The sequence below is a fragment of the Parambassis ranga genome, chromosome 24, assembly GCF_900634625.1.
Source record: "Parambassis ranga chromosome 24, fParRan2.1, whole genome shotgun sequence".
Lineage (NCBI taxonomy): Eukaryota > Metazoa > Chordata > Actinopteri > Ambassidae > Parambassis > Parambassis ranga.
The window spans coordinates 11092701-11114256 of record NC_041043.1 but is presented as its reverse complement, the minus strand read 5'-3'; the positions used below and the strand labels follow the sequence as shown (position 1 = coordinate 11114256).

General features: G+C 40.8%; 1 protein-coding gene across 2 annotated transcripts in view; it reads right to left on the bottom strand.

The window, feature by feature from the left end:
* Nucleotides 1-21556, bottom strand: part of disp1 (dispatched homolog 1 (Drosophila)) — a 60693-nt gene that overhangs the window by 20468 nt on the left and 18669 nt on the right. Inside the window, exon 1 of one of the 2 annotated variants that reach the window (XM_028397714.1) lies at nucleotides 3945-4217. The exons of the other annotated variant lie outside the window; for it this stretch is intronic. The gene's annotated coding sequence lies outside the window, so the exon portion shown is untranslated. Of the gene's footprint in view, nucleotides 1-3944; nucleotides 4218-21556 lie in introns of those variants that run through there. 2 annotated transcript variants of the gene reach the window in all.

The following is a 21556-nucleotide window of genomic DNA, read 5'->3' as shown; positions in this document are numbered from 1 at the left end:
TACAATCTTTTAAAAACCAAAAACAACCAGACCTCAGAAACTGAGCAGGAGAGTGTTTCCTGTTCAGAACAGAGGGTGCCATAAGAGGGATGAGAGGGGACGGAGAATGTAACATTAAAAACGATAAGGCAGAAAAGAAGTCTCCAGTGTAACTCAGCAAAACTAACACACTAAGTACATTACAAATGCAAAATAAACACATACATTTGAAATTAATATCTGGTGTTCAATTTGGCACCAATTAATTCTTAAGAAATCCCCTGTGTAAACATTTTTAGCTGAGCTGGAAAGGCTCCACATATAAGAGGTCAATAAAATGATCTTGGTTAACTGCTAATCAGTATAAATGCGCCTTAAAAAAAATAAAAATCAAGAAAAACAATCTAAGCGCCTAACTAATAAAGTTTTACAGACAACGATTAACTGAATCACTCTGAAATACTTGGCAAATGAACTTCTCATTGGAGTCACATCAAATAGGGGCCATTTAAAATCAATGTGATGTACAGATTATGGATTGTTTGTATACAAAGCAAGACACACTCTTGTGAGGCAAAATGGCTCCAACAGAGTGGAGAAAAAAAACACAAGGTTCATATTATGCCGCAGTTTCAGCCCTCATGCTTCAGCTTAAATTACAAAATGCTCACAGGAGACTGCAATGTGAAAATATGATTCTGTGGTGATTTAAGGGTAGCAGCAGAAAGAACGAGGAGAGAGAGAGTGGGAGAAAACAAAACTAATGGTGTGTGTCTGCTGTTGTGCGCCATGATATGCCTGACACACTTCAAAAGCAGTTGTGTTTCACAGGTAATGCAGGGTCGCGCTGAGCCGTGTTGTTGGAACTGAGCCCAAAATACAGCCCCACGGTGGTGAGAAACCTGACATGAGCCGGGATGAAATAATTGTACTACAAGGCTTTAGTATGTGAAGGTATGCATGTGTGTGTGTGTGAGAGAGAGAGAGAGAGAGGCATGAGACAGAGGGAAGGGAGAGAGACCTTTTTATACAAATTTGAAGTGCTCATAACACAATGATTTTTTTAAAATATGAATTATTTATAGGCAAGTAAAAAGAGAAGCCGTACAACAGGTAACAGACGAGAGGGTTGTCTGCCTGTGGTTATTATGTGTGACCCAAGCGGTAAAGCGGATAAAGCATATTTAATACATAGTAACTACTAAAACATCTCTGGTTCAACTTCCCATTCTGCTGTCATAGAAACAATATTTTATTTTTCTCTCTTTGAATTTGTTGATCTCACCAAATATTAAAAGCTTAAAGCTATTTCATAAAACACAGGAAAACAGCAAACACTTATCTAAAGCTGTCACAATTACCACAACTGAACAGCCGCAAAACTTGTACCAAGCTTGGCAAGATGTTGAAGGTAAACAACAACAGTGGCTGCAACAACTGGTGTTTTTCCATTCTAAATATGTAGTAAACATAAGTGCATTTTAAATTTCGACGGTGTAGCACTTTAACATCAGACATCTGAGATGGCCATATTGTGAATAACTCACTCTCGATGCGTGAAGAACAAGCAGAAAATCTGCTATCTGTGATGCCATCGGGAGATAAAACACGCATCTGGACACTGATGACGTAGAAAACATTTCAGATGCTGCAGACCTAAACTGATTACTGTAGTGGTTTAATAATGAAGCCACATCCCATGAAACGTCAAAGTCACTGTCAATGAGGCCTTTATAAAACACCTTTGAATTCTCCTTTTTACAAAATGAAACTATAACATTAAAGAATTGTTGAAAAAACAAATGAAGTGCACTTCAGCTCAAATCTAAACATCCACAAAGGTTTTTATTTCATTCCTACATTGACCTGGAGACATATTTCTCTGCAAGCAATACATCACACAAGTCTGTTATTCCCATTTGCCGCTCAGCGCAAGATATGCGGCGTATGTGACCAATGCACTGTGTGACACCTCAACATGAACGAGTGGCGAAACATGAGCACGCCAGCCCCGTCAGGGTCAGGGGTGGCTGGGAGGACGGTGTTTGAGGAGGGGAGGAGAAGGAGGAGAGGAAGAATAACTCTGAAGCACCAGAGAGCTGAGAATAGCAGAGAGCTGAGGGAAACCCAGATGAAGTCATTAGTCTGGCTCCCACAGCTGTCAAAAGCCTGTAATGACTTAAAAAGGCTGGATAGAAGCAGGAGGACTTTAAGGGAGATTAAACATGAAAAAACATCTTGAGTACACAAAGAACATAGTTCAGTACGCAACCCAGTGTGATGTCTGCGTCTGAAGGAATTCAGCTCCAGCCCTCTGTGAGTGTGTGTGTACAGAGGCAGAGCATTGACAGGCAGGTGAGACATCCAGGGCAGACTGTGCGGACACAAGCAGGGTCTTGTGTCTCTCTTTAAAATAAAAGCCGACAGCTGGACCAAGCTGCACCGTGAACAACTGGAAGTAACGCCTAAGAAAATGCTTCCATCTACTTATGAAGGAAATTCAGCTGGTGTGGAGGAGAATAAATCAGATCACAGCAAGTGCTGGTATCAATTAAGTGTAAAAATAAGGGATAAAGTAGCAGTGTGTTATTAAGGGAAATAAGATGTTTTCCCTTGTCTGCATCACTGTCCCATAATTAATGATAAAAAAAAATCACAACACTTAGTGTCTGTTGGGCCAGACATAAAGTTGCTGTGATTGACTTGGTAAGCATGAAATAATGTGATCCTAAACCATCACTCCTACTTAATCCAACACGTCAAACTCTGTCTAGACTCAGCCACTGTGATGAAGTGTCATTTCCCTCTCATTTTAACTATAAAACGCACAGCTTTAAGGGATTACTTGTGCCAGTAGGGATAAAGCTATGCTCAGCCCTCCCCCTGTAACCCTGCAGGCCCTTTTTGGTCAGATGAATTATGTTGTACATTTAACCTTTAAATAACCAAAAGAAGCAGACCAGAAACCAACGCATACAATCACTCCCAGTGCGAGTGGTTTTGGAACACGTAGGTGATGACGAAGCTCTTCTTCTTCTGTCTTTCATGTTGAAGTTTATGATTATGGGGGTGAGAAAGAAGTAGAAGTAGAAGAAGAAGAGACCTTGGGCGACAGGCCGCTACACAGCACAAGGCATTCTGCATCCCTTTAATTAAAGCTAATAGGCAGCAATTACTAGGACTCAGTCAAGAGACGGTTAACAGCAACACTGCTAACGTTAATAATAACATCCACAGCAGACAATCGTCCCTGCAAGGGGCACACATGCTTGACATGACAGTAGACAGATATACTTTGACATATTTCTGGTTGTCAGGAGAGATTTTGGACATATATGACCCCTTCAGGGCACTTACTCACAGCTGGGCTGTGTGTAACCGAGGTGGATGGAGGTGGTGGCTCACAGCTACAGTGCTGAGTCTGAATAAGTCATTCCCATCAACCTAAATATTTAAAACCATCATCAGGATGACAGCTGATTATATATGTATATATATATATATATATATATATATATATATATATATATATATATATATATATTAAACATACATCAGCAGATAATTAATTTATAACACCTTCAGATGCTTTTAGGGGCTGAAATAAATCCTAAATGTCAAACTTGGAGGTTAAGAAAGGGGAAAGACAGCTTATAATTATATTCAATGTGCAAGTAGCCTACATAAGTTTCCCTACAGTCTATTTTTCACATCATAGCTTTCTATTGTAGTAACATCAGCTGTAAAAGGAAAGGAGTCATTTCCACTCTGCTTCCAGCCAAACCCTTTTGGACAGACACACTGACGCTCAACAACGGAGACGCATGGACCCAAAACAAGTACACATTTCATATTCCTCACCGCTCCGGAACACGTCCAGCACGGAAACGCTGGCTTTAATCTGAGACGCTCACTAAAGTGAGGAAACGCCGTGAAGCAGGCAGTGAGAAGAGGCGTTCACGTACCGTGTGTTTTTGTTTCTCCCGGTGTTTTACGCTTATTATCGCCGGTAGGATCCGCGGCACGCTGCGCTTCGTCCGGAAAAAAGGGGAGTTAAAAAAATAATAATACGAAGAAGAAGAAGAGGTCTGCTCCGGTTTAGTTAAGTGTCCACAAGCGCCGTTAAACAAACAATACAAGCACGAAAAGGCAGCAACAAGTCTCTGAGAGAGCGGGCTGTTGCTCATGGGAGTGTGTCCTGCCAGACACACACACACACACGCACACAGACAGACACACAAACCCCGGCTCTCTGCTCTCTCTCTCTCTCTCTCCCTCCACAGGGACGGAGGCAGGAGGTGGTGGGCTGGGACTGCACCGAGGAGCACTGATAGGACGGTCACACCGTCCGCCTTAACCCGCTCACTGCCACACCGGCGGCACGCGCCACCGGACGAACCGCTCATGCGCACTAAGATTTTATATACATTACCGGGTCAATTCACCTTTCATATTTACAATATGCCAATTAGGAAATGAGGATTTTAAGTAATATTTTCCATTCAGTTCTAAATCTTTAAAGTCCAGCTGTCATATTAAAACAATTTAACTCAAATTAAAATACAATAACATTTAATATAACTAAAGATATGATGCTGTATACATATATATGTAAAGATAAATGTGATTAAAACTAGACTTTCATCATCTTTACATGCAACACCAGTAATTATCCAGAATCCGACCACATAACAGCTTATTAATAAGGCCACACCCATTCTTAACGCATCAGTTTACTTAAATTATAGATTACTGCTCAGATGTTCTGGCTCCTCTTCTGGGCTCAGTTTAATAGCTACTTTAAAATGCCCTCTTTCTTCCCTCCCCGCCCAAAGCTACAAAAGCCCTGTCCCAGATCCATATTCTACTGTTAGTTCTTTGATTCAAGGATTATAAACCATACATGTAGGAGAAAAAGTGCATAACAAGGGCAAGGGCAGGAGGCCATTACAATTCTGGTTTCTACTCAAGACCACGTTTGTCATATTTCAATTGTAAGCTTATGCTGGGCACAGTGCAGAAATTAAATCATAAATAACCTTTAGGTTTCATCAGTGGTTTCTGATTCACTAAAAGAGGCCTCGTCTTTATAAACTTGAGACCCTTCTAGAAATGCATTTTGCTCACAAACAACTGATTCTTCTCAGCAGGGGAGGAGGTTTATCACAGGGAATGCTGGGAAGGCAGAGGGCCGTACCTGGCTTTAATTTCAGCTGTCCACCAGGATTAGGACACAGTTCATATAGCAAGCTGTAACTAGAAAAGCATTTCCTGAAGAAAATGCAAGTTTGATTGCCGCAGCTGAAGCATTGCTTTGAACGCTGATGTGAACGATTGCTCTGAATTGCTGGAGAATCTGCAATCTGAACTTAATTTGCTGAAACACAGTTAAGAATTTAGAAAGATGAAGCTCTTATCTGGAAAAGTAGAAAATGTTTTAATATTATGAAGATATGAAAGAGAAACAGCTGAAGACAAGAACAGTATGAAGTCACGACCTTAAAGAATAGCCTGTGAATATACCATATGAAAGGTCTGAGGGTGGAATAATACCATAAGACTATAAGAAGCTCAGGCTGTGTGATTTGAATGTGGAAAAGTAGTATACAGCTGAAGGATGATCAATATGACAGATATAATGCTTAAAGTCTGATAAAGACTACAAATATGGCCGCTTTGTATGCTTCTAGTGTGTCAGCATGTCACCATGGTAACGGCCCTGCCTGCCTGCCTGCCTGCCTGCCTGCCTGCATCCATGGCAACCGGAATGTTTATCAGCTGCCCCTAACTGCAGCTCTCTTTCCCCCTCCTAATGCATTTCCTATGTAAAACCACCCTCCGAACAACGTCTCATATTCTCCAAACCGAAGAATTTAGACAAAAAATAAGAACACCGTCAGAATCCCAAGAAGTTGCTCTACAACTGGTACGATTTTTATGTCTGGGATGTAGAAGATGTGGAGATGGCGGCGAGTTAGAAAATATGGCAGCTCTGCTTCTCTGTTTTTGGTTTTACATTATGTCTTAATGGAGGAATGACCGGCACTCTCCCCAAACAGCTCGATCTACAGGCAAAACTGTTTGGTGTTGAGTTTTAAGACCGACACCAACAGAACCCAGACCATTTTTCCTTCGAACTGGTGGCCAAATTATCCCTGTCAGACAAAAGGTGCAGACGTGACAGCAGGATAGAAACGCAGAAACTGGTTTAATTTTTTTCCCTCCCGCACTCTGAGCGATGACTCACCCACTCTAGCTCCCAACATTCCACGCAATACACACTAATGTTAAACTCAGAAGAGACCTCAAAAACCACTTCATCTTTAATCCCCTATCATTTGAAGACGGAGCTGAACTTCCAAATTCTGAATACAACTTTTGAAGACCAAGACGTTGGAAGTATTTTAAGCCTCGAATGGTTTCTCTAACTTAATATTTGTAGGAGCAGTAGCATTTTGCAAAATGCATGGTTTGAAGGGCTCTCCCATTGACTCCAATGTTAATTTGAGGGTGGAAAATGTTTAATATTTTTAATATTATAATATTTGTAATTATTATTGAAGGTTTCCGGGAATGTCCTGCATGAGCTGAATCTTTTGATGTTTGAATGGTTTGAATCGGCCCATGCATTCTGAAGATATGCTGAGCCAAAAAACGTACGGAAGAATAATAATAATAATAACTAGAAAAGCATTTCCTGAAGAAAATGCAAGTTTGATTGCCGCAGCTGAAGCATTGCTTTGAACGCTGATGTGAACGATTGCTCTGAATTGCTGGAGAATCTGCAATCTGAACTTAATTTGCTGAAACACAGTTAAGAATTTAGAAAGATGAAGCTCTTATCTGGAAAAGTAGAAAATGTTTTAATATTATGAAGATATGAAAGAGAAACAGCTGAAGACAAGAACAGTATGAAGTCACGACCTTAAAGAATAGCCTGTGAATATACCATATGAAAGGTCTGAGGGTGGAATAATACCATAAGACTATAAGAAGCTCAGGCTGTGTGATTTGAATGTGGAAAAGTAGTATACAGCTGAAGGATGATCAATGTGACAGATATAATGCTTAAAGTCTGATAAAGACTACAAATATGGCTGCTTTGTATGCTTCTAGTGAGTCAGTCTGTCACCATGGTAACGGCCCTGCCTGCCTGCCTGCCTGCCTGCATCCATGGCAACCGGAATGTTTATGAGCTGCCCCTAACTGCAGCTCTCTTTCCCCCTCCTAATGCATTTCCTATGTAAAACCACCCTCCGAACAACGTCTCATATTCTCCAAACCGAAGACTTTAGACAAAAAATAAGAACACCGTCAGAATCCCAAGAAGTTGCTCTACAACTGGTACGATTTTTATGTCTGGGATGTCGAAGATGTGGAGATGGCGGCGAGTTAGAAAATATGGCAGCTCTGCTTCTCTGTTTTTGGTTTTACATTATGTCTTAATGGAGGAATGACCGGCACTCTCCCCGAACAGCTTGATCTACAGGCAAAACTGTTTGGTGTTGAGTTTTAAGACCGACACCAACAGAACCCAGACCATTTTTCCTTCGAACTGGTGGCCAAATTATCCCTGTCAGATAAAAGGTGCAGACGTGACAGCAGGATAGAAACGCAGAAACTGGTTTAATTTTTTTCCCTCCCGCACTCTGAGCGATGACTCACCCACTCTAGCTCCCAACATTCCACGCAATACACACTAATGTTAAACTCAGAAGAGACCTCAAAAACCACTTCATCTTTAATCCCCTGGCATTTGAAGACGGAGCTGAACTTCCAAATTCTGAATACAACTTTTGAAGACCAAGACGTTGGAAGTATTTTAAGCCTCGAATGGTTTCTCTAACTTAATATTTGTAGGAGCAGTAGCATTTTGCAAAATGCATGGTTTGAAGGGCTCTCCCATTGACTCCAATGTTAATTTGAGGGTGGAAAATGTTTAATATTTTTAATATTATAATATTTGTAATTATTATTGAAGGTTTCCGGGAATGTCCTTAATGAGCTGAATCTTTTGATGTTTGAATGGTTTGAATCGGCCCATGCATTCTGAAGATATGCTGAGCCAAAAAACGTACGGAAGAATAATAATAATAATAATAAAGACGTAGAAGAACAAGAGTTTGATTGCCATGGCAATCAAACTAATCATCTGCAGTGGTGAGGCGCTTGTTCACAGCTGGCCTCAGGGCCAGACAAAGCCTAAGCCATTCAGTGCTTTGTAGTTGTCTCTAATAATAATAGCCTGGTACTAATAAGTTGTGTTGTTGAGTTCCTTGCATTTTTTTGTGCTTCTCTTTTTGCTGGGGAAGAAAGTATGTTTATTTCTGACACTGTGTTGTGCTTATAGATAAAAAAAAACATTTGTTAACCATTTATTGCTATGTTAGTCCAATACAGTCAGGGCAATGGTGAGTCAAATGTGACTAAACTTTAAATAAGGTACTGCCAACTTTATAGCAAATCATGCTAACTGGAAAAGCAGATAATGAGGGGTAACTGGGTTGTTTTTACAGTGTTAACATTTTTATTGCATTAGTAATGACAACGATGGCAGACTGTGTCCATGAGGAGCAACATGCCATAAAATACTACTGAATTCTAGACGCCATTATTGGTTGTGTCCAACTCCACCGCCATTCACTGACTCACAGCAGCATGACAGCAACTGCTCCTGAAGTTGCAAACATTGTAACATGGCAGTGAAGCCCTTAGCCCACTCCCATTGGATGCAACAGTGTGTAAGATGTCAACATCACAGCCCAGTCAGTTCACCATTGTTTAGTTATTTTTCTCACCACCATCTCCACCAAGATCAACATTTAGTGGAGATGTGAAGTTAAAATGCACTGCCAGGACCGAGGTCTGCCCGCATGGAGCTGAGGAAGGAACTACATCAAAGACCGCACTGTAGCAGGAAGGACTGAGGCCCTGGTGAAAGCATAACGGCCCCTGAGACGATTGCACACAACTCTTCAAAGTGACAGGTTTAGCGGATAACAAAAAAAAGGGAAGGCAGTATAAGTAGGGGTAAAGTATGTTTCTAAGCATTTTAAGGCTTTGGCATTGCAGGGCAAAAATGTTTTTAAATTTTTTTAACTGAAACAAAAAGCACAAACATCAAATTTTAATTTCTTCATCCTGACCTAGAAGAGCATTAAACAGCTGCAAAAAAGGAATAAAACAGAGAAGAAGTAAAAACTGTCTGCACATGGCTTTGTTAATCATGGTCCAACTTGTGTGATTTTAATGGTGATCTAATGGCAGAGCATTCAGATGCCGGGTTATAATGTGGTTCGACATATATGCAGGAAGGCAGCAGGTAATCCTAGAAGCCCCCTGAGGATTGCAGCTACCTCTGTGTGTGTGATAATGGCTGCCTAACAGGAAAAGAGAAAGAGAGAGTGAGAGAAAGAGGCAGATGATGAAAGTAATAACAAGCTCTAAAAAGGTAGTATTGAAGTATGGATAACAAAATGAACAGGGGTGACTGTAATTGAGTAGATGTCTAAGACTCTCAGAAGGGGTTCACATTGCCCACAGGCTTCTGTAGGTCTGAGTTTTGGAAACTGGAGAAACCCAATCCTTTTGACACCTTGGCTGTGAGGACGGACATCTCCCAGCCGATTAGTGGAAGCTAGACTGACTCCAAACCCAAATAGGCTAAACAACCCAAATGAGTTACAGTATGAGGAGGAACTACGCACAATTACATTTCTTCTTTTTTCCTATATGCTGTAAAATTGAACAAATGAGATGTAAAATTTATGAGGAAAGCAACTGCAGCTTTAATATAACCCAACAAGTCTTCAAACAAAAAAGACAAGATTAGATACAGATACACAATACACAAGCAGTGTATCCACACTTAGCCTGTGACAGAGTGCATATGTACCGGATTATGCCTGATCGTTTTCGCCTCCTGATTTGAAAGGCGGCTGCAGGAACAAGTGACAGGAGCAGCCATGTTGTTGCGGTTGCGCAGACATGCTGTATCCATATGACCTATCCATCCATTTCTTTTCATGAAAAAACACGGAGATAAAAGAACACCAAGTGGAGGGGAAAAAAGGAAAAAGTGAAAGCAGTTGGCTCGTACTATAATAGATCAGCAGAGCAGGTTATCTGCACACGTCTTGTCAACATTCTTCTCTGAGGTGTGAATGACATCACATACACATGCTTGACTCAGATTGGTTGGCAGGTGCAAAACCCAAAGGTAGGGATACTTGTGGATTTGTGAATGCTGAAATTGTTTTAATGTGCGAGTTCCAAACAACCAAAGTGGAGTCAGAATGCGTTCCCTTCCATCACTCAGCTCACAGCTTACACACCACTGAGAAACTCACACTATTACAGTCATAAAATATAATTGCGATCACCGCTAACCCAAAGGAATAACAGTTTTGTGGATGTATCAACACTGAAAAAACTTAACTGGAGACTTTCACATGATTCCACAATAAACATTTGTCCAACTAAGTACTTGCATGCAGAAACAGTACTAGCCAGGTGCACAGTTGCTTTAAAACATGCACACTTCTGGCACGCGGTCTTCTAATTATGGCTGTTTTCTTGAGGCTTTCACATGGTGTCAGGGGCTTTACACCAGGCTTTGTCCTTTTCTAACACAGTTCATGTCTGTCTTTTTCTCCCACTCCTTTTCACCTCTCTCACTTGAGCAAGTCTTCCTAGTCTGGGAAACGTTGCAGTTCAATCAAAACTCCTCTTTCTTTGTGGTGGAGTGGGAAGGAGTGGGGAGGGCTGGGACATATTGAGAAAAGGGAAAGTAAAGAAGGGGAGAGTGCTGGTATGTGAACGTAAAAGTAAGTTCTTGGGAAGTGGAAGGGAGGAAGCAGCAGAGGAAGAAGAGGCCAGCAAATGAGGAGCATCTGCAAAACAGAGCTCCTAATTTGTTTGAACAGAGTCCTGGTTAGACCTACAATACAAACAGGGTCACAGGGAGCAAAGAGAAAGAGAGGAAAAGTCAGAAGGACGAAAAGACTACAGACAGAAGAAATACATGCAGAAAAGCGGCACAGAGAAGTCACACAAAGGGCTGTGTGGGAGGAATTTGGTGGACAGATGTTTGTGTGCGTGAATTAATGAGGAGAGTTCCTCTTTTAAGGGGACCAAAGTTAGCGTTTGCTCATCAGGAGAACAGCCTTTAAAAAAACTGCCCAAACATAAACACAGCCAGCCATTTACTTGTGCAGCAATAGTAAGGTGAAGTGACTTCACACTGTGATAAACAGCATTTTCTGCATCCAATCACAGCCTAGAACCTCTCCTTAATCAAGAGGCACACCTCAAACAAACACAGACTGCTGCAGTTCTAAAGAATTTAGGTCAATTATTTTGCAGTATTTTACCTTTAATGAGAGAAAAAAAATGACATAAAACAAATGTCTAGTATTAAAGCCCAGACATGCATTTTAGCTTCAAACCATTCTAACAAAAAATTAGATTATTTTGCAAGACAAAGACTGTCTACACAAACAATGTGAGAAAAACTTCCCGGAAAACATTTGGCGTCTAAATACTGAAGCACATGAAGTCCAATAGCATGAACTTCAAGCAGAAATGAGCTAACATGTCTCTGAAGAAAAACTGATAAACCTTGAAAGATCACATCCGTGTGTCAAATTTCTCCGGGGCCCTCAGAGGGCCCCTGAAGGTGTGGGGTTGGACAGGCTTGTGGATTGGGGAAAAAAAAAAAAAAAATCATGACATTTTTTTGTGTGGTTGAAAATGGTGGAGGAGGTGTGAGATCACATCCTGCTGCCATAAACCTTTTGGCAGACAGAAATACTGAGATATGGGCTGAGATGGAGGAAAAAAAGGAAACAATTTGTGAGAAAGACTAAGAAAGAAAGGACTATGTGATTGAAGGGAACAGTAAAGGAATAAAATGTTCTCCATCTCTTTCTACAAATGCAAACTCCATACTTCTGAACAGAAGTGTTGCTGAAGTGTCACCACAGTCGGCAGCTGTTACGCAGACAAGGCCACGGCAGAAACTTCTCCTTGAAGTTGGGGCGGCTTCAAAGCACTTTCCCCATCTCAATCATCATCTGCTCTCCGAGGAGCTCCACGTCGCCGACCTTATCTCCAACAGATGAGCTAAACTTCGCTCTCAGGACATTTATCACACGCTAATTTCCGCTGTTTAGTGTGAAACTGTTTTCCATCAAATGTTCAGATCTTATCCACAGCAGTGTTTTCCAAAGACTACAAAGTTCTATTTGTGTCGGACCACAAGAAAATCACACAGGCCCGCCGCAAAAACACATTTCTAATACCAACTGTCTGTGTTGTTGCTGTTGTTATTCACCACAGATGCAAGAATCAGAAATGACTGAAGAAAATCTGTGGGATAAGGTTCTCATTACATGACTAAAAAAGTGTTACTGTGAGAGGCCACATGGTATTTGCTGCCTGCAGTGTGTAACCCTAAAAGACTGACAAGACCCATCAAATCTAGATTTAAAGATGTTTTTATGAGCAAATGTGCATTTAAGATACGTTAAGACCCGCTCAAAATACTGACATACATTTACACTGTAAGTTTCAAAGCCTGTTTCCAGCTCCTATTAAAACAATGGTAGAAAATCATAAGCAAAGAGCAATCCCTTCAGGATTACCTATGTTTTTAACCAGCAATGGACCATACCACAGCATAATGTGAGTCAACTTTATACCACCCCAGATACCATAGATGTCAAGCCAAAGTCGCATCTATAGGCTGCCTTCAAATTAACAGTAGAGGCATTAGAACTATTCTTCTTATAATCCTCTCCCTTTATCAGTGATGTTGAAAAAGATATAATAAAGAAATGGAATAATAAAGAAAATATAGATGAATATAATTTAGAAAAAATAATATATCTCAGTATGCAGAATTCAGTAAAGACAAGTTCAAAAGTTCAAAAGTTGTGCGCTTCCTAAAAGTTTGCTGCTGTGTCTGACTTGGGGACAGTTTGTCCCACACTAATTTGTTGAGCTACACAGAGGACACACTAGTTTTTATGGCCTTGTCCCCCTCTAACTGAGCAGTGGGCAGAACACTCTGCTGTGAGAACACAGCCCTTGGCACATCACCACAGTGCCTGAAAGAAAGACACTGGTGCCAAGGCAAATGGAGTGACTTCATCCTGTGTCATCACACTGAAGGACAAGTGGACTCATGGAGGGGCCTCCGAGGGCTGATGGGATTGGGGGGGGGGGGGGGGGGGGGGGCTGGGCAAGTCTGATGTAGATTTATATAGTTGGCCTGTGTAGAAAAAAAACACTTAAATATGGATTGAATAACAAAGTACTACTTTGTAAGGTCTATTCTCTCTACATGTTATAATACTGTGTGCCAAAATAACGCCTGAGGCAAATTAAACTGAAGCAGAAAACAGGCAAGTGACTGGACCCTTGAGTGTAAGGCATGTATGCATGTAATGTAGGGTATGTATGCAAGTGGTGTGTGTGTGTGTGTGAGAGAGAGAGACAGAGAAAGAAAGAGAGAGAGGGATGGGTTGCCTCTGGTTCCGGGGGTGGTAAGCTCGGGGCACTTGGAGCCCTTCCCACTCCCTGTGGAGAGGTGTGCGCCAGAGAGACGGGAACCAGGGCCTCTGCAGCTGCTCTCTCCTCTCCTCCACACACACACACATACACACAGCTGACATTTTTAACACAATGTTTATTTCACATTTCTGTCATTGCCTTGTCTCTCCACCTGCCTCACACTTTGTCTCTTTTTTGTTTCTTTCACTTTATTTTCCTCAATCTGAGATAAAAAAGAAGAAGCTGCAGGACAAGATGTACTAAGATAAGTAACACTGTGATAATAAACTGTTCACAGATGCAACATGCTTTTTTCAAAGTAAATCGCATCCAATAAAACACACATACACTAATCAAAGAAAGCACATTGAATGAAAGGGTCTTTCCCTCTCCTTTTCCCCCCTACCTCTACCTGCTCTCAGATACGAAAAGTAATGGAAGGGTAAGGCAAATTCAATGTATGATGAGCCAAAGTGAAGAGTTGCAGTATTTCTCAATGGGGCGACATTACATTCTATAATTTGCAGGCCAACCCGGAAGTTGACATGGGCCTGATTCCCTCCACAAAAAGCCATATTTTTTAAATTTAAATTTTTTAAAGCACTGTGACAAACTGTGACTGTTCAAATTGGAAATTATTGCCAAGCTGCTACTTTCAGCTTTATATACTGTATATATATGTGACACTTTTCAGACTGCTAGTAAGAGACAAGACAAAGCTGTTGCCCAAGGACGCTCCAACGGCAACATTTAAGCCAAGCTCTGCTGGTAAAGGTGTGGCTGTCTGGCTTCATGGTTCTGGTACATAATAAAAAGCACAATGTCAATGATAAAAATAACCCCACTGGAATCAAGTCTCATTACTAAAATGCAGTGCAGGGCTGGAAACTGAATAACCTGCGATGGAGTCAAGGTGTAGAAACAGTCTGCTGAATCTGCCTGAAGTAAAGCACGGGAAGTGTGAATTTAAAAAAAAAAGATAAAGATATAGAAGGATCATGAACTGTCTCTCTCAGGATAATTTCTCCTGATTCATTTATCTTTGGTGTCAGGGAGTCACTTACAGGGGGGTTTGTGTGCATTCTTTGTCTGTGCTGAGTGTGTGTGTGTGACTCACTGTATGTGTCAGGTCAGGTGTTGAGTGTCTAAGTGAGTACCAGCAGAGCGTAATAGAGACGTGGTGGGAAAGCAGCAGGTCTGACACCAGTGGGCTCCATGATAAATGTGCGCTTTGACAAATGGACTCTAGGAATAATCCCATATATTGCCTCTTTCATGCACACACATGGTTTGGTCTAATATAGCGGATGGATGTGAGAGTGGTGGGAGTTTTCTTCTTGCTAAACCACACTGTACAAAATCCTTCTGATCAAAGATGCCGTATTAAAAGATAAACAAACTGCACTGAAACAATGATGGCGCCCCTTTCTCCTCATGATAGCCTGTCCATCTGACTCCTCTGCAGCCACTGAGCCTCGACAACCAAAAACAAACTCTACATCAAAAGGAAAACTGATACAGTATCACACTGGGGAAAAAAAAGAGTCTGCAGGTGTCTGTGTGCACATTACGAATAAGTGCGGGCATGCACAGGTGTGTGTGTGTGTGTGTGTGTGTGTGTGTGTGTGTGTGTGTGTGTGTGTGTGTGTGTTTGTCTGTTTGACATCTCTTCAGTCCATGCCACCACTTGAAGACCAGACAGAGCAACGGGACATGAGGGTATGTTTACCTCTGCAGGGCATGCAGATGCATACTCGTTGGACCGAGAGCCTGTTTGCAATTTTTCCCCTGCTTACTTTCCTATGTGAGAAAACAAGTTGTTATTATTATGACTCAAATGGTGGGTAAAGCTTTTTTGGCACCAGTAAGCGGGGCGGCAGAGAGGAACAGTAATGCTCAAAAAATGAAAATAAGTGGAAAGTTGTCCAGTTTCCTTTCGCCAATACACTTTATTAGCTGTCTGTATATGTCCATAAATATTTATAAACAGTGTAAAATTGCTATAAAAGCAGACGAGGGGGAAAAAAAACTCCACACCCTGAAAATGACGGGGGCCCCAGTCACAGTTCTGGCATTAATCTCAGAGTCATTAAAAATGAGGGGGAAATTATTAGTGACAGGCTTATGGAATTACATCATGCGTTGGGTCAACTGGTCTCCCCCAAAAGGCATAATAATGGGAGGACCAGAGGTACACCAGTGATATCTACCGCTATGGGAATGGTGTTGGTCCATTTCTGTGAAGCATCAAGTTGGGTGTATGTTGAATTAAATAAAAAATTAGGCTGATTTCATAGACAACAGGTCCATTGCAACAGTGTGGACATACAGCGAAACCATCATTGCTTGTAGTTGGTGTTTTTTACTATACATGTAAACATTTTTACCACACTGGACTGACAGTGCAATCAACTGCAGGAGTCTTGGAAAGAAATACATCCTCTAAATCAGACCTTCAACCATCTGCCAGGACTGTTATTGTTGATGTTTTCCACATTGTCCTGCTTCAGTTTCATTTGCAATGTGCCAACATTACACTGATGCATATGGCAATTGCAGTTTTGCATTCTTGCTAAATTACAGTTAATAAAGGTAATTTTCCTCATACATACCTGTAACATTTTAACCAAGTGGAATAGAGATGATTCTCATATGTTTTGGTCTGATTTGTCATGTGTCAGGGGAAAAAAAAAGGATACAGAGCTTGCACCTGTGGGACATTTCACAGAAATTGATCACTGGACTAAGCATTTCCATGCAATGAGTCATTTGTTCTGGATCATGAAAGAACCTCTTTCCACGTCTGTGACTGAACTATCATTATTTCTTTTTGTCTTAATGGTTATACCACCTATTTCCTTAAGCTCTATCAAGCCAAGTAATACCCAACAAGTATTTCTTTATACTTCAAATATCAACTAAATATATAAGCTACATCAAACTGGTGCCTCATAGGCACCCAGAACTGGAATACTAACTGTTCCCGTTGATGTAAAACTGGTGTCAACACCTCTGTTACAGTTATATGCTTTGTACAAAGGTTTAGTTTGCACATACTGCCAGAGTTTAAGTCAAATGTCTCATAAACTTGCAGTTTTCTGGCAGGGAATGGCCTCATCCTCGCCAACCCTTTGCCCTTTACCATTTAATTTCACAACATATCTGACATATTAGTGGTTTCATTATGGACCGCTGCCAAAACATATCTGATTGGGCCAATTAACAGGCCTGAGGAGAGGCAGCGGTGCCAGCAAAACAACATACTGATTTACTGTCAGGCTTTGTAAAATGTGCTGATTCACATGGCTGTGTACTCTAATTACTAGTGAGGAAAAAGGAAGGGTTAACATATAGCAGCAAATAACACCCAAATTATATTATACAGGAAGGGTAAGGTGTGCTGATTTGATGATTCTGTCAGACACTATAACATCAGTTCATGCTGGAGATGTCAGACTGCATCACTCAGCAAAACTCTTCTACAAGCATTTACTTGTGAAGTATTTGTGACTGTGCTGATGTTAGTATCACCCATTCTGACCACAGCATATACTGTTCAGAATTTTAAGAGCTGAAACCACTCGAATATTCACGTGCTGCAACATCTCTATATAGGACCATAAGGAATGTTCGACTGCCTAATTATCCATTCCCTTGCCGAACATATGTGGAAGCACCTGCTTGTAATACACTCTGGTAGACACTTAAGCAGGTGTTTCCTTGATCGCTTATTACATAACAACGTTGCGATAAAGATTTCAGCTTCATATTTTCAAACTATTTTCTTCTCCTTCTTGGAGAAAGAAAAAGAAAGAAACAGTCCAGATTTCTTTAACCAATACATTATTCCATTTCACTTTTTGTCTACGTACTTGTTTCAGCCATACTAAAATGTTAACATAGCTGTTACCTACCCCTTCTACACTGAAATTAGCATTTATATATAAAGGCTTTTTAGATGCAGATAAACCTTTTCAAAACAAGGCAAATGCCACCTTTGTTTCATGTCCCCTCCTTTGTTGAGCTGTGCTGAAATCAACATCGTGTTTTCTCTCTTAAAACGCATCACTTGAATGGTGCTTGATCACTGTCAATGGCTGAAATAGCAAAAAGTTAATTAAGTTATAGAAAAAAAAAATCATAGAACAAAAACGTGCCTATGTAGGTAAGATTTCTGTCCTTTCTGTACTCTTTGGTAAAACATGATCGGAATAACTGGTGTTTACATAGCTATGCACCCTCTTGTGGTCAAGGAGTGCAGTGTAGTAGCCTTGTAAAAGATGAGATGGAAGCAATTGGCCTTTAAATACATGTCATATTTCCTTCCTCCTAAACAGTTTTAATACAAATATATAACAAAACAGAAGCTGAAAATGAAACGCTGACATTATATTCTAACTTCAGACATGGACAATTTTATTAGTGCAACAACTTCTGGAATGTAATTGTTCAAATCACTCAGAAGCTGCATCTTAATCTTCATGCAGACCATCTTAAAGCCCTAACCAACATGAGCTCTGGTCAGAGTCCCCTTCTCCTCCGAGCTAGCCATTATTGTGTGGGCTGATAAATATTTACTCTTCCCAGCTTGGCAGGGAAATGAGTGGGAGGAGAGAGTGGATCTATTGTGACAAAGGGGTCAGAGACGCTGACAAGCCAGCAGGGTCCTTCCTTCCCCACTGGCACCTAAAACCCCAATACACTATTTGCTCTGCTGTGGGACAGAGCTGGGATGTTTGTGTGTGTGTGTGTGGGTGTGTGATGATGGGGAAAAGAGACAGAGACAGACAGACAGTCAAGACATAGGCTCTGAGAAACAAGAGAACACTTTTGAAAAAGAGAGTGAAGAAGGTTCCCCCTTTGTGAGCTGTTTACATGAGAGACCACCAGCGGAACTCACAAGACAATAGAGCAAAGAGGATCCACCAACACCAGACAATGCCGACTGAAAGAAAAGAAGCACTGGTGTTATGAATACACATGTCCCTCCAGGCTTTATCTCCCCACTTACCCACTTTTCCACAAAAGAAACCCAACAGTCAAAGAAGAACAAAACAGGGCTTTCCAGGGACAGCTAAATTTAAATTTATATTTATTTAGTTACAGTTCAAAACAGGCTAAAGAAAGAATCACTGCTGGTAGCGCTCTACGGAAAACCCAGCGAGAAAAGAACACCAGTAAGTCCTCACAAGTCTGTGCCTTCAGGTCTCCACACCCCCTCCATGATCTCAATGACAGAACTGTTTGGATATCTCTTACTAAAAAAATAAGCTTTCATGTACACACTCACACGTACATGTGCTGCAGGTCAGCCCGGTGTCAAACACAGATGTATAGGCTGAGCTTCCTACCAGTGTGATCAAAGCACAGAAAAATCCACAGCGCCTGTAACAATAAACAGAGCTGAAATTTGCATTGATCTGAAATAGTGTGTCTGTACCCTTTCTTCATCCGTCTTCATCCTCCCCCAGCTCCCTGGTTATAAGATCTACATCCTGTCTGAGAGATGTTTGGAAATTTAAAGCAAATGTTTCCTAGTCTATAGCTCAAATTAATTATACATGAGACTGTGACGCTGTTACAGGGAAGATAACAAGCCTAAGACCTCGACTATGTGGGATTACTTTAAGTTTAAAGATGACAAGCAATGGTATTGTGTCAAATATGCATTCTAAAACCGATCTACAACCTGAAAACTGAAGTCCATAGCTAGCAAACGTCGCTAACATTCGTCCAGCAGCCACCTTTGTCAGTATTAGTAGTTTCACGCATGATACAAACAAGATACCAGAACACTATCTATCTCCAGAACAAACTGCTGATGCCCAGTCCAAACCAGCATTGGCTTCATGAAAACAAGACACCAGAGAACTATCCAGTAGGTGTAGAGTTTAGCCATGTGTACCTATTTCTACACCAACCAACCTACTAGGGAAATGTAATCACATTTCCCTAGTAGAAGCAAAATTGAATTCTACACTACAATGTGTAATGCATAGGCATTACTGTGCATAGGAACTGCTTCCAATAGCTTGCCAGAATACAACATCTGGACTAGGTCCATCTGTGATGGGGATGCTGATGACTTCTTCCGCTTCATTAAACTTCCGTTCAGTAAGAACACTGTGTATTTTTCTTCTAAGAGTTAAGCCAGGTGGATTATGTCTCACATTTTTCACATCATTATACAACATGCAGGAAATGTTCAGATATGCTTGAAATACTGTACTGACAATTAGGCTTTGGTCATTTTCATTCTGTGCATGTCATGCATCAACAGCCACAAATGATGTCACATAAATGTTCAGTTATATGTCACATTTGAGTCCTCAAACACTATGAAAAAAGCTTATTTTGGACATTTAAAATGGCCTTATGATGTATTCATTTATTCATCCAACCACAGCAGTCAACTTACAATTGATTTCACCGAGTTCCAAATATTTGTAAAACCCAGACTGCATTTTTTTTTTTATAAAGGCATCTGTTATTGATCACTCCATTTAAATAGTCCAAAATGTTTCGACATTAGCCATTTTTCACTACATCTGCTGTCCCCTGACATTAATATGTGGTTTCATTACACAGAGGTATATTAATCATAAATCACACTGTGGATGCATTTCAAGAAAATCATATTTTGGCTGTCGAGCCGCCTCCAGCTGAGTTTTAACACTGATGTCATTTTACTACACCTGTGTCTTGTTATCACGAAGGAGTGGTGTTTTCCCAGTGCCCCTCTAACAATCACACTAAGAAACACAACAGATTATTAAAATCAACAAATCATAAACTTTAATGAAAGCATCATTCCAAGCCATCGCAGCTGAAGCTTCTAATGAAGCACACAACATGTGATTGTCTGCCAACGTGAGGTTATTGGACATCTTCAGACAGATATACTGTAGTAGATAAACATCCCCAAACCATTCATTAGGCTAATAAAGCCTGCTGGATAACCTGAGGCCCTTAGATGATGGAGCAGCACTCATTTACAGCTCTCCACGATCAAAGTTAAAAAGGCTGTGTTTTGTGTGTGTGTGTTGGCAAAGGAGGTACAATGAGCTGGCTGCCAGGTTCAGCCCAAATGTACAGTCAGCCTAGTAATCAAGGGTTCCCAGGCACGAGACAGTCAACACAGCTGTTGGTAGAGAGCGGTGAGGGTAGACCAGTCACTGGTTACTGGCAGACTCATTTGAGTGAGCAAAAAAATGAATAGAAATCATAAAATCACAAATCCAGGTTTTGGTGCAAAGCATGTGAACAAAATATTAAAAAATGTCAAAAAAGCAATTAGTTTGGATAGAAAAAGTCAATGGGAAGGGCCACTGTAACGATGCAACTTTAACTTTGCATTTTTATGACACACTTTAAGTTCTTTTTCTGAAACATCATCTGTAAATTCAACTCACCCTTTCCAGTGAAGGATGAAACTCTACTGATGGCCAATGATATTAGCAGAATTTGCTTAGCCTCACCCATGCAAACATTATATTTTGGTGTAATTTCTGTCAACTTGATTACAACCAACATTTCCGTAAGGTTCTTCAGGAAAACATTAGAACAAAAAGTTGAAGATTATTAGTTGCTGGGTTTAACTTAATGAGTTGGTCATTGTTTACTCTAAGCTCTAAAATGCTTTTCAAAAGGCTGTTGAGTCTATCAAAGGGAGAGTCCAACCAGCTGGGCAGCACTAAAGCCTCTAGTACAGCAGAATCAACAACAGACACCGTCCAGGACACAGAGCAGCCCCAGCTGCAGCTTCTAGCATAATTATACACACGCACACAATGATCACACACAATAATGAATTGATCCAGGCACGCAAACACTACACAGTCCACCTCTTAAGCACGTGTGTGGGTATGTGTGTATATACATGCTCAAATCAACTCATAAACACACGTAACCCAAGATATACAGTGAATTAAACGCACCCATGCACAAATGACACAGAAAACACACAGGGTGGTTTGCATTTCTCTCATCTTAACATAACAAAGGAGCTGATGTGAAGGAATGA